Raw genomic sequence first — 14520 nt, 5'->3', positions numbered from 1 at the left:
GCTTCTCAGTCTGATCTCTGAACTCTTTTATCATTTGTTCAAGCATCTTTTCCAGCTCCTGTCTCCCACCTTCACTTTCACCTTTCTGCCTGTTATTTTCAACTATAACTTCCTGTGTCTTCAATTCTAGTCTTTCCTCTCGATCACATTGACAAGTCTTAAATTTCTCATGCTGCTCTATAAATTCCTGTATCTTCTGTTCTAGGCCTTGCTTCCATAATTTTAGCTTCTCTTTCTATTGTAGTTCTGATATTGAAGCATCTAACTTATTTTGATTTACTAGCTTTAGTAAATTATCCTCTAGAGTTTGCTCTCAAATTTTATCTCTATCTCCTTCCTGTTCCTTCTGATCTGTGAACTGTTGAATCCTTTGTTCTATCATCTCTTCTTGCTCCTGTCTCCTGCATTTCTGTTGTTATTTTGACTGACAAAATCCTGAACCTTTAACTCTAGCATTTCCTTTAGGCCATGTTGCCAAGTCTTTTTTTTTTTTTTTTTTTTTTTCGAGACAGTGTTTCTCTGTGTAGTCCTGGCTGTCCTGGAACTCACTCTGTAGACCAGGCTGGCCTCGAACTCAGAAATCTCCCTGTCTCTGCCTCCCAATTGCTGGGATTAAAGGCGCGCGCCACCACCGCCTGGCGCCAAGTCTTAGTTTATTGCTCTGTTTCTCAGTGTCATCTATGAACGTCTCTAGTGTTTCCTCTAATTTCTTTTCTAAGCACAAAATTTCTTTTTTATTTAAGGCCTTTTCTTTTGAGAAGACATAGTAAATCAGGAGAATATTGAAGTACCACTCACTAAATGATGAGATGTGTATTTCCTTTACATCCATCCCTGTCAAATCTTTCAAAATATCATTCCAGAAAGCCCAGATGTATTGTATTTCTCTTTCTGTCTCTCTCTCTGTCTCTGTCTCTCTCTCTCTCTCTCTCTCTCTCTCTCTGTGTATACATACATACATACATACATACACACAAACACACACATATTTATGTATATATTTTATTATCAATGTATGGTTCCTATTACCTGATCTGGAGCCCTTTGTACCTATGTCTATCTGTGCTATTTGATTCACATCACGGGAGTCTTCTTGGAGTCTTTTCATTTATTTATTTATTTATTTATTTATTTTTGTTGTTTTTGTTTGTCCTTGTCTTTTTTTTTTTTAAAGATTTATTTATTTATTATATGTAAGTACACTGCAGCTGTCTTCAGACACCCATATGAGGGCATCAGATCTCATTGTAGATGGTTGTGAGCCACCATGTGGTTGCTGGGATTTGAACTCATGACCTCTAGAAGAGTAGTCAGTGCTCTTAACCGCTGAGCCATCTCACCAGCCCATTTATTTATTTTTTATTGGTTATTTTATTTATTTACATTTCAAATGTTATCCCTTTTCCTAGTTTCCCCTTCACAAGCCCCATGTTGCCCTCCTCCCTCCTTCATGCCTCTGTGAGGGTGCTCCCCCCCCCCCCGCCTACCTACTTCTACACTGGGGGAAAACGTCTAGAATATCCTATAGTCCTGGGATGTGAGAGGCTTCCTGGATGCTGCCATGCTGCCACCTTGATGATGATGGACTGAAACTCTGAACCTTTATCCATCCCCATTTAAATATTGTCCTTAAAAATTTGCCTGGGTCACCTGTCTGTTCACAACAGTAAAACTCTAACTAAGAGAGCAAGTCTTAACTATAGAGCATGAGGAAAGGCTGAGGTACAGGAGATGTTGCTCTAAACAGGAACAAATATGAAAGCAGTTGAGCCAAGGAATGAAATTCTTCATGACTAGGAAACATTTGGAATAGAAGTGAGTAAGATATTGGAGCAATGATGCCTAAAGAAATCAATATTTGAAGAGCAATACCGAGAAAAATCATATAATTGAAAAAACCTAAGGTACACCATTGCTCTTGGGGTATGACCTGCAGAGGAAGTTGGCACAGATTCTTTTTCCTGGGCTGACAAGATCATATGTATTGCTCTCAGTGGGTGGCTTGAAGATATGCTTTAGTTTGGGCTCACCATCTGAGAATTGATTCTGTCCATTGCTGCTTCCAACCTGTCTTTCTGAACCATATTCTGTCTCTCCATTTTACAACTAGTTCTTGTTCACTGCAAAATTGTATTTCGGTTTGTCCAGATGTCTTAACACATAATTATCCACTTTTTGCAACAGCTTCTCATGAGCCAGCTTGGTATGTTGGCCAGACAGTCCTGGCAAAGCTTTTGAAACAGCCCATGGCTCTTCAACTGTTCTCCTGTGAGAGCAATGAGTTACTGGTTTTCCAAAGGCTGAAGAATGGCTATTGACTAGGAGGCTTACTTCATTCAATTAGAGCCAGAAAGTACTAAGAAATGTGTTTTTCTAGCAACATCCATAAGACAGCAACATCCACACATAGGTAAATAAAATTTAAAAATATATATTTCTTTGATTTTAATCAGTGAAGGTGATGGGCATTTTCAAATACAATTGTTGTTGTCCAGCAAAGTCCTTCAGTTGCACACACAGATGTAAAGTCTGGATGTTGCATAGCTTCTCCCACCTATGTTTGTGAAGTGTCCTGTTGATAAGAAATGTGGAAGCTGCAATGATGATACTTTCTTTTCTCTATCACATGCACATTATTTTCTGAAATGTCCAGAGGACTGGTATGCCAGCACTGAGTGTAACTATTGCCTCTATAAACCTGTGACATCTCTTGACTGTGGAGACAACTTGAGAATGTCTTTTGCCTGTTTGTCTCTATGTTTCACTACCTTCAGGGCCCTGAATCTTGGTGTTATTGTCAATCAACAAGCAACTCCCATTTGAACTGCCAATAACCATGCTCTCATCTACAAACTTGTCATTTCTCTCTGCTTCTGTTTCCTTAGATCCTTGCTATTCACAGGCTATTCAAATTCACCAACTTTTATAGTGAGGCAAACTGCATTTATAGTTGAACAGTCTGGGATTTCTTCCTACAGCTTTGGTCAAATTGTGGTTCTATATTTCAAAGTCTTCTTCTTTTACTGACATTGATGCACAAAATTAACATCATCATTAATATTTAATTTGCAGACATTAGTAAATGGGTACCACATGTCTGGTAGGCTTCCTGCAAGATCTGCAAATCCTGCAAATAATAATCCAGCCACATGATGGTGTAGTATAGAAAAGGTTTATTCAGGGCATGTGGAGGAGAGTTCAGAGGATAGTAGAGACAGGCGGAGGGAGAGGGAGAGGGAGAGGGAGAGAATGAGAGAGAGAGAGAGGGAGAGAGAGAGAGAGAGAGAGAGAGAGAGAAAGAGAGAGAGAGAGACAGAGAGAAGAGTAGAGGCTAGTAAAAGGTTTTCCTGGATTTCGACAAAGTATATTCTTTATGAATCATTAGACATAAAATTAGACATAAAGACATAATATTAGACATAAAGACAGGGTTGCAGCAAGGTATGGCTGAGGATAAGCTATATTGTAGGCTCTGTTAACCCTGAGTGTAGCCAGAGAAAAACCAATTCCAACATGGGAGCAAGCTTTATTAAATATTAAATCCTGACCAAGAGATGGACTTTTGTCACAAGCTACCAAGGATTTTATAGGCCATTTCAGTTTCCCATGAAGCTTTATTATTTTCCTAAGATATGCAACACTCAGCATTCCAAGAAGATATCTGGTTCTTGTGCTGGTGGTGCTTAGAGGCTAGTTTTTGGCTTTGTATTCTGAGAGAAAACGCAGTCAGAGTTATGTGGTTCATTCCAGACTAAACTAGGTCATGAGCTGTGGGGTAGAGGCATTCAGGATGAGGTGGGAGGAGAGAGGGTTGGCCAGGAGGGAATCTGGAGCCAAGAAAGCACCTAGCTAAAGAAGTCTGCATTTATATGTTAATAGACACCACAGTAGCCATTCCTCTTGAATTTCTTTGAATGCTTTTGAGGTTCATCCCAGCATACTGTGAGAGGATGATATCAGGCCAAGATATTTTATAGATATAAAACTTACTATGGATTATGAAAAATTAGGCAGCACCTTTCAAATAATTGTAATTCCTCCCTTAAAAAAAAAACATCTCCTTGGTTCATGAAAAGCACTCTGCCCATGCACATTCATGATTTGTCGTGTTCTACACTGTAGACTTCTTGCAGGAGTTGGAATGCTTACACCCTGCACTCAGGGCTTTTTTCAGAGACCTCTAGTTGAGGAAATAAACTGTGTGGATTCTGGGGGTCACAATAGATTACCTGTAATCTTCCTTGCTCCTCCTCAGTGTTGCTGGGAAAAGGACTTTGTTTGTGTGTTCACTGTATGACTGACTCTTACATCACATAGGATAAATTGAAATCCTCAGAGAAATACAGACATTTTCACGACATCTTCTCTTTCCTTCATGTTTATCCTTTTGTAAGGTGTTGGCATCCTTCATTTTTATTCCATGAACAGTTCCAGGTTCTTTCTGAATGATATTTCCCTATTTTCAGGTCTCTATATGCTTAGCCAAATGCACATAACTGTAAATCAAAACTAAGAACCCTGGATGGTAAAGGCCAAGGAGACTCTTAAGAAAGGATCCAGGTATGGTTGAAGGATTGAACAAGGGGTTGTGTAGGGCTGACCTGTCAGTAGAAAGACATCCTGAATTTGGTGTGACCAGATTGTATTTCATTAATAATTTCTGAAAATTTCACTGAGAATAATATTAGATGTGATGACATGGATTTCCCATAGTAGCAAGTGCAGTCAGCACTCAGTTGATGTCAATATTTGATTAGTTTTGAGACTCTGAAATAGCTGTTACATATTGAAAACTAAGTTTCTTTTACCCACACTGAAATCAATATCAGGGATAGGTGAGACGAGGGCCATTTACACATGAAGCAAATGTCAGTAATCCATTCTCTCCTAGAGCCCTTGATCTTCTTTATTGGCTATTAGCCAGATTTTCAGTTCAACCCATGTATTCTTTTTTTCTGTGGAGCTGGCCTCTGCTTGAACCAGAAAACCCTGTGTTACCCACAGACAGTCTTGCCACTATGATACCAGTGGCCATAACTTGCCTGGCAGATTGAGATTGTAGCACACAGGATGCAAATGTTGGTTAGGCCATTGATAACTCTGCCCTCTTCCCAAAGTTGCATAACACTTTTTGGCACTATGAATGCTGTCACCAGATATGTATTGACAGAGTGAATATTCTGATCTGAGTTGTTTTTCTAAAGAATGTCCACTTGATTTTTGAATCACCTATTTATTCCACTCTAAATGTTTTCCTGTCCTTGAATGGTGATATTCTGAGTATTGCACTGTATTGTATTAGTTCTGATTTGAGGGGAATAGTAACCGTTGACCTTTTCTGAACTGTTTCCTTTAGTTTGTATCTCTTTTCCTTGGTATTGTGAGATGTTTCTTTTACATTCTAGAGAGCGTTTACACTGAGCAGTGTTAGATTTTCCACAGAGATGTAAAAGTATTCTTCTATTGTAATTTTTCTCTGGCAGACTTACTGCCTCTGTCTCTTACCCTATGCCTAGTCCTGTAAGCCTCTAGCTTCTATTCAATCTTATCTATGCCTATAGTGTTTCTGAGCTCTTACCTCCTGGCTGAGCAGGAATCCTTTTTAACCTACCACAATCATCACAACAGGTTTTGAACCTCAGAAGTCTTCTGAGAATCCTGGACCTCATTACAATCTTTAAAAGACTTGATTTCCTAGGAAGAATCTCTAGAGACTTGGGTAATTCTGAAGTCTCCTTTTCCTAGAATATGCAGATGTGGATGAGTGTACATAGAGAATTATAGAGAACAATCAGGAAGCCATCAGTGAACAAATGGCTAAACAGTGCAGTGTTTATTGTACTTCTATCCCTTCCTTTCTTCCTCCCTTCCTTCCTTCCTTCCTTCCTTCCTTCCTTCCTTCCTTCCTTCCTTATTTCCTTCATTACTTTCTTTCTTTTTTCTTTTATTTTTTGTGAAAATCCTAGACTGTTTTTCAAAGGAGTTTCTGTAATTTACCTGGCCCTTCAATTAGTAAATAATACTGTGCCTTAACCTAACATTATTTTAATTCATCTTTTTTTTTTTGACTGAAGCTTTCCGCTCTTCTACCTTTTCTTCAAGTCTGATATACTGTCTCCCAGAGGTTCTCTATGAGTCATTTTTATTCACCTTACTGCATTTTCTTTTCAGGATATTTATTTATATATTTTGCAAGTTTCTAAGCAATTATTGAATACCATTTTCATTACCATACATTGTTGTTGCCTTCCTTCAGACATTTGCTATTATTTTATTGTCCACTAATCAGAATCATTTTCTTCCTGTTCCCTTTTAGTTGATTAACACAATTTGTTAGCTTTGATCTCTTTAATGATCAAAGGTTTTCAGTTTTTAAGGTTTTCAGTTCTATATCTCGTATAGCATGTAAATTTCCCTCCTTATGGGATACATATATTTTTTAAGGTTTGAGCCAAGGCATTTTATCTTATTTTTACTCTATTTTGAGAGTCTGTCCTGAACATCAGAATTAAGAGGTAATTGAATCTTTTTGTGCACATGTTTTCCTGATCTAAAACCAAGATTCACAAATAATACTCTTCATTATGTAGGTATCTATTTCACCTAATCTGATTTGTACTGGGAATTTTATAGTGAAGATTTAGAAGATTTCTGGATGAAATAGTGGTCTTTCAGTCATTTTATTCCCTAGGATTTTTAATGTAGAAGATTTTGCTGGTGTTGTGCGTAGTATATTATATTGTTCTTCATTCCTTGTGTGGGATAGAACTTTCTTTTGTTATACATGAGTTCTGTTGCATTCATTTATTCCTCACAAGAGGTGTCAAATTACCTGTGTCCTCATGGAAAATTCATATCTGATTCTTTTGTGCATACTTTCATCTGTTTAACATTTAAGTTGCTTCTTTACTGATAACCATGACTTAAGGATTTGCTACACTCAAATGTACCTAAACACTGTCAATTCTGGTAACCACTTTTATTGAAGTAACGCTAGAATTTGCAGTTGTATTCTTTCAGGGCTTGAAAATATCATTCCATGCTCTCCTGGTTTTATTCTGTAAGTATTTATTACTACTGTATGGTATTACAATGTCTCCTCTCTTGGTGGTAACAAATAGGGCAAGAAAAATCGAATAAACTTGCAGACTGTTACAGCACTTAGATGTGAGAATAACTAGGTACATCTGTGAATTCCGGAAGCCAGTCTCCAACAGACTTTCCTAGGCAATGCTAGATTAAAATGCTATGTCCTTACTGTAATCAAGAGTCCCAGTGTCTGAACACTACTTATAGCTATGTAAACTTTGACTAGTTTAAAAAGATTTGATGTAACAAGTGTTAGTAATAACTGGAAGTCTCAAAAGTGCAGAATAATGACTACTCTGAAGTAGGTGTGTATTTGAGAAAATGTCAGTTCCAAGTTTTAAAGTAAATTCTGTAGTATTCATGGTAAATTCATGGAGGAAACATGTAAAACGATTAGTACCTTGGTGAACATACATTCATTGTCAGACAGTTTGGTACTTCAGCAAAGGGGATCAGGGCCAAGGGAGAGCGACTGATGATTCTTTATACCTAGCATTCTACAGAGCCTATTTATCAATTTCTATGTTACACCAGCATATCCAAGACCTATTGATACACTGAGCAGTTTTTTGACTTTTCAGATTATTCTTTTGGAATGTATAAAATCAAGTGATATTTTCTTGTATTTTAAAAATAGCTTATTAAATGTATTATCATTTCGAAGTATTTCTTGGGATATTTGTTTTTTTGTTTTTGATTTTGGTTTTTTTTTTTTTGTTTGTTTGTTTGTTTTTTTGAGACAGGGTTTCTCTATGTAGTTCTGGCTGTCCTGGAACTCACTCTGTAGACCAGGCTGGCCTCGAACTCAGAAATCCGCCTGCCTCTGCCTCCCAAGTGCTGGGATTAAAGGTGTGTGCCACCACCGCCCGGCATGATATTTGTATTTCTTGAATTGAAGAATGTTTCTTGTAAGTATAGAATACTTGCCTTGCTAGTATCTGACCAAGCCCACTCAGCCAGTCAACTGGTTCTCCAGCAAAGGAGTGAGGATTAAAAGAAAAGAGAAGAGTAGACAAAATCTGCAGCATGACCCCAGCCAGTTCTGAGGCTGAGGCAGGTTTGTTTAATTCAACTTTTCTTTTAAGCCGTTTTAATTACATACAATATTCAGGTCAGTTCTAGGTTGAGGAACCAACAATACAATAGAAACAAATAGTCAAGGAACAAACAAGGCACTATACAGAATCCCGTGATCACTCTTGCTGTTTCTAAGGGCTCATCTGGATGACAAAAATATCTGAGCCTTTTTCCCTGTCCTAGCCCACAGTCATATTGAAGCCTGAGTCCCGCTTCTTTGTTTTAGTGTAAGACTTGGATTCCTGACTGAAATTACTTCTCTGTTTTAGCCTAAAAATAGACTCCTGCCTGAACTTACTTTCTTGTCATGGCCCAAAGTCAGATTCCTGCCTAAAGCCCATTTCCTTGTCCTTGGCCAATGTTGGATTCCTGCCAAGCAGCCTCAAAGGCTCTCCACCAGTATCCTTATTTGACTGATTGAAAATATTCTGTGTCTTACGTGCTCTATGTTAAGTTCTGCTGCACTGTGATAAGTTAGTTTAAAAGCTTTGCACATCCTTGTCTCTCTTTTAAAAACAATTGAATGATGACAGCTGTCTGTAATTTTTGTAATGATAGGTTTAAGATCTTGAATATTATCTTCATTAGACTAAGGGATGTTCCTTCTGTTCTCACACTATACAGAGCTTTTCTAGTGATCCTCTGTGATATTTTGTCCCAGGCATTTTATCAGTATATTGACATGGTTGTGAGCCTTCTCTCACTGTTCATACTTTGAGCCTTGTCTGGCTGTGCGTGTTAAAATAGTCTTTCATCTCTGGCATGAAATCAAGTTGAGTTTACTTTCTCCATTCAGTAATGAGAAATTTTTTTCAATGTAAACTGGTGCATATTGACTGTTTATTTTTCTTTGTACATTTGAGAATTTAGTGGTGAATTTGTTTAGTCCTCTACAGTGTTTGAGGAAACACTGTGTGCCTGGGTGTCAGCACTTCCTTATTGTCTGGCCTAGTGTTATGACATTGAAACATTGCTTACTTGTTACTTGTTTCTAGAAAATTATCATTGTCTTCATCAATTCTTATTAATTTTGTATGATTTTCCACAGCTGTCCATCTATCTGCTATTTCCAAGTGACAATCTAAACTTCTGATGCAGCATCATGGGAAGAAACTATTCATGTACCTGTTTAATACCAAGAAAAATATTTGGCATAAGAGAAATATAAGAAGAATGTAATACTTAAAAAGTGCTACATATTTGCTGATTCCATGGTCATGAGCACTTTTCATAGTAATACTATCTCAACATTAGGAATGAGTTCTTATGTTTTTATTTGTGTGTAAACACATGTATGTATATGTATGTATTTTTGTCTGTTTGGGTATTTATGCCAGGAGACCCATGCCATTAATTCTTACTTTCATGTAGAAGTACAACATATTTATCAGATAGAACCTTTGTATTCCAAGGCAACAGGACACAAATGGAAAAGACATATACTTTATCTTCCCCATACGATGAACTGGAATTTCATCAAAGGTTCAGGTTCAGATATTGTATTGTAGTGTGATTACTATTGAAACTCCATTCAATTCTAGAAATCAGTCTTGGCACACTTTAGCTATTTGTCTTTGACTCTAGACCCAAGAAGAGAAGTTTTCAGTAATTACCTTGAGAGTTAGTGTTTAACAGCAGGTATACATGTGTTTTATGTTTGTGCCTGGTAATTTCTGAGGTTAGAAATAGTCCTCGCGTAATACTCATAACAGGACACAAATCATCCCATGCTCTGATGTCTGTAGAATTGTTGTCAAGGTATCTGGTATCAAATACCTGGTATTTGTTTTTAATGATTTTTTAAAATATGGGTTAGCGTTGTCTGTAATAGAGTCATATTTATTTCATCTTTGAATTGTTCAATCCTTGATATGAAATTTCAAGAATTCTAATCTTTGTTCCTATCACAGCACCTAGGAGAAGAACAACAAAAAGAATGAGTGCTTCCCTGGTAAACACTCCACAGGTCAGTGTTCTGTCAACATTTCTTAAAAATCCCTTTTTTATTGAATCCATTCAAAAATTAATTATATGTGAAATGTTATCTAAGAGCTTCTTTTCTATCATCTTCATTTTCCTTTGTGATGATGAAAATTCAATGTTTCATATACATCTTCATATTTCTACTGTATTTTATACTGTGAGGATGTAAAATTCTCATGGACTGGAGACCTGCTGGTCTCCAATAGCATCTATTAAGAATGAGTCTCAAGAATATGTTGATGAGTATTTTCTACATTGGGTAAAGTTCTGTCCATTTATATCAACGTGGAAGTAAGGTCTCTTGTGTCACATTAATTGTATTTCATGGATGGTCAGATTTCCAGACACAAGCTTGTGAATTTGGGTATGGAAATATGTTGAAATTTGCATCACTAATCAGTATATGGAAGAGTAGAATTTGTAGAAGAGTAAAATTATAAGGGACTCAATGTGTTGAATCCTAATAGTAAATGTATCAGCTCTCTAGAAGCACAGATGATGCATGGGGATTATGTTTATTTTGCCAATGATGTGAGCTGATGCAGATTTCAGTATTCTGAAAACTCTTTTTGACATTTTATGTCACACAGTAATCATTCAAGTGTTGACACCTCAAATCTGTTCGTCTCTCAAGAGATACAGCCCCTGTGGTAAATTCTCGGTATAGAGATGGTTACTTTCCTTTCTTTTTGGTTTCCATCTTTAGAAGCAGTGTAAGTCCTGTGTCTTCACCTTCTCATTTCACCACATGAAAGACGTCAGTGAGAATTTTCTACAGGGCATCGCCTTAGTGCTGTGTACAAACCATCAGTTTTCAAACATAAATTCATGTGCTCCCTAATTTTCTGTGTTTGGTTCTTTAGCAGGAAGAAGACTTGATAGAACCTATGTTATTTTTCTTTATTCAAATTATGCATTACATAACTGAAGGGTTGTGGCAATGATTCTATCTTTCATTAGAATACAATTTTCTTTAATTATATAAGTGTTCACCCGATTTTTTGTTTGCTTGTTTGTTTGTTTGTTTGCTTGTTTTTTGAGACAGGGTTTCTCTATGTAGCCCTGGCTGTCCGGGAATTCACTCTGTAGAACAGACTGGCCTCCAATTCAGAAATCTACCTGCCTCTGCCTCCTAAGTGCTGGGATTCAAGGAGTGCACCACCATTGTCTGGCCATCCAAATTTTTTTATGTTCACTGAATAATACATTATGCCCCTAAAACCCAGAGTGCAGCACCAATCTCTGCTGACTGAAGTCAGACATAGTAGTGAGCTGCAATATGTTTAGAAAGAATTAAATTAGGTTTGTATGGAAAAGCAGCAAGTACCTTTACCTCTTATTCATTTTTTCATGCCCCAGGTTTACATTTTTGAGGCTCATTTGTAATAGAGATAGGATAAAACCAGTGTAAAACAGATTTCGTGAACAAAGGAAGAATTTTAGATCATACTTTTCCATGCAAGCTACAATTCTGATACAGAAGTGGTCAAATACTGAAGAAAATGAAATTGTTATTATATATATTGATTATGCCAACTTATATAAAATATTAAATAGTTTAATGCTCTCAAATACTGGTATTATTACTTTATAGTTTTGAATATATTCTCATAAAATACTTTCCCAAAGCATTTGATTTTTTTTCATCATATGGAATGTTGAATGTATGTCCTGATGCTGCAGTACTATTCTGTTTAAGAAAAAACTTTGACTTTTAGTTTATCCATTAATTTTGCATTTCATATTCTACCAGTTTGATCTAGAAAGGATGTAACATTCTACTTAGGCCTCAGATTGTTAAGTAGATATGTTGTAATCATGACAAGTGAGATGCAGCTGCACACAGGAAAAAGCAAGTGTCCATATTTCAGAAAGCTGTGCATTGTAAAATTTGAAAGCATGTTTCTTGTCATCATAATTTGACAGTTTATGATGTGGCACTGGGATTCTATTTGATGTCAACCCATATTTCATAAAGTTATGTTCCTGCATCTAGACATCAAATATACATGCTATATTCTGTAAATGTTTACTGTTTTTGAAATAATTATATCCTGTACTCTCAGAGAAATAGAAATACAAGGAAGTCTGAGTGTTTTACAAAGTATTTTTTTTTACAGTTTCTTCAATATATGTTACTTACCTTTGCATGAGTGTATGCATATGTGCTGTGTATTCTTTCTTCCAGTAGTGTTCAGAAGAGATCATTGGATTTTAAAGAATTCGTTTAAACATTCCATTGTGCAGTGCATTGTGGGTTCTAAGAAACAAATATCATAATAGAGGACTTTAAAATATATTCCACTATTCAAACTGCACACAAAATTTTCAAATGTAGTGGTGTTGGCCAATCTTTCATTTATTGCTAAGGTCTCAGTAAACCAAAGAAAATTCATAAAGGTGAGAGCCTTTCTAAATGTGAGCATTATATTAAGTCATTGTACAGATTGTCTGTGGAAGAGCACCAATTCAGAATTTCAGATACTTCTCTATAGGACTTTTTGAAAACATTGTGCTTCAATATTTACTTCAATCATTTCCATGCCAGGGTCTGTTAACCTTTAAGGATGTGGCTGTGGACTTTTCACTGGAGGAATGGGAATGTCTCAATTTTGCTCAGAGGGCATTGCACATGGATGTCATGTTGGAAAATTACAACAGTCTATTGTTTGTGGGTAAGAATGCACTTCTTCTTGACTTCCTGATTCTTTCTTTGAATGTTCCCATTTTGTATTTATACAAACTCTCTGAAGTGTCTACAGACCACCAAAAGAGAGAAAATCAAAATTTTTCTGGTTAAAATCATAATATTTCTTTGTGTTTTCTTTACAGTTCTCTCCTTTCTTTGGAAGAGTAATCAGTGCAATATTCTCTGAGATCTCTTCTTACAACTAATCTAGGTTGATTCAAGTCTTTCAAGTTCAAAAGAATTAAATATTCACAACAAGGAATTATATGTCTACACATCAAATAGTTGGAGTATTTTAATATTACTATTGCTCTAAAATGTTCCCTCATTTATGATTTTAAAAACTGCAACAGGTTTCAGGTGTATATAGAGCTGTTGTTATGGAGGAATTTTTTGTTTACTTTTTGACAATTGGTTTAGTTCTGGGACATTATTATCCTTTTATTTAGGATGCTGAAAGAAAACTAATTACTGGTTTCCATGTCAGAGTCAGTTATATCATAAATTTATACTTACCAAAGCTACACATTGTAACTCTGAATCAAATTGTAACCATAAACTTAGAGATACATCGTTCAGAGATCTACTTTTCCAAATTTTATTACAGTCTCCTAACTTCTACAAAGTTCAATATTCTTTTTTTTCATTCATTATTTTATTAATTACCATTTTAAATGTGATCCCCCTTCCAGGTTCCTCCTCTGTGAAGCACCTTCCTCCTCCTCCCTCCCCCCTACATCTATGAGAGTGCTCCTCCACCCACACAGCAATGCCTCCTCACTGCACTAGCATTCCCCTATGTTTGGGAAGCGAGCCTTCACAGGACCAAGAGCACCCACTCTCATTGATGCCATATATGGCAATCCTCTGCTACATATGTAGCTGGTGACATGAGGAGCAATTATAGGTTAATATTTTTGAGGTGGGTAGGTGGTACAACATTAAAAAAAGTTTTATAAGGCAATTATCATTTCCTATCATTTGACATAGATAAGATTTTAGGTTCTTCTAAGGATCCATGTAATGATTAAAAAAAACTCTCTCTTGAGTGCAAGAGTCCATGAGAGTGTATATTTTACCTAAAACTTCAGCAAACTCTGGTTATTGAATCACTTCATACTCATGTAAGTCATCCCTGTCATCCCTAATTGTACTTTTTTTTTTCAGAAAATCATCGTATATGTGGAATATACACAAAGGTTTTGGATCAAGACACAGAGTACATTGTCCATGAGCATGTGAATATCCAAGAAAAGTCTTCTAAATGCAATGAACTTAGCAATATGATTCATGAATCTACCCAAAGTACACCTCATACAACTCATGACAGAGATGCATCTCTTCAATTCTCAAACCTAAAAATACTTAAAACTGGGAACACTGAAGAAGTTTGCAAGTATGAAGAATGTTCAAATGGTTTAAATGTGTGTTCAATCATTAGTCTCAATCAAGAAATCCACATAGGAAAGAAAGAGCAGAATAGAAATACAGAATTTGATAAAGTTTTTCTCTCTAAACCTAAACCACTGGTGAAACAAAATAATAGTGGAGTGAATCCTGACAAATGTAGGGAAGCTGACAAATGTTTTACCCAGAGAGACAATCTTCAAAGTCAGCAGAGCGTTTATCCAGGAAAGAAACCTTACAAATGTAGGTACTGTGGCAAATGCTTTATCCAGAAT

At 36.4% G+C, this 14520-nt stretch overlaps 1 pseudogene; it reads left to right on the top strand.

The window, feature by feature from the left end:
- The window catches only part of LOC114636118, a 35156-nt pseudogene that overhangs the window by 20398 nt on the left and 238 nt on the right, over positions 1 to 14520 (top strand).

This window comes from Grammomys surdaster, unplaced genomic scaffold (assembly GCF_004785775.1).
Source record: "Grammomys surdaster isolate TR1022 unplaced genomic scaffold, NIH_TR_1.0 122222, whole genome shotgun sequence".
Taxonomy (NCBI): domain Eukaryota; kingdom Metazoa; phylum Chordata; class Mammalia; order Rodentia; family Muridae; genus Grammomys; species Grammomys surdaster.
This window is presented reverse-complemented; position numbering and strand designations above follow the sequence as displayed.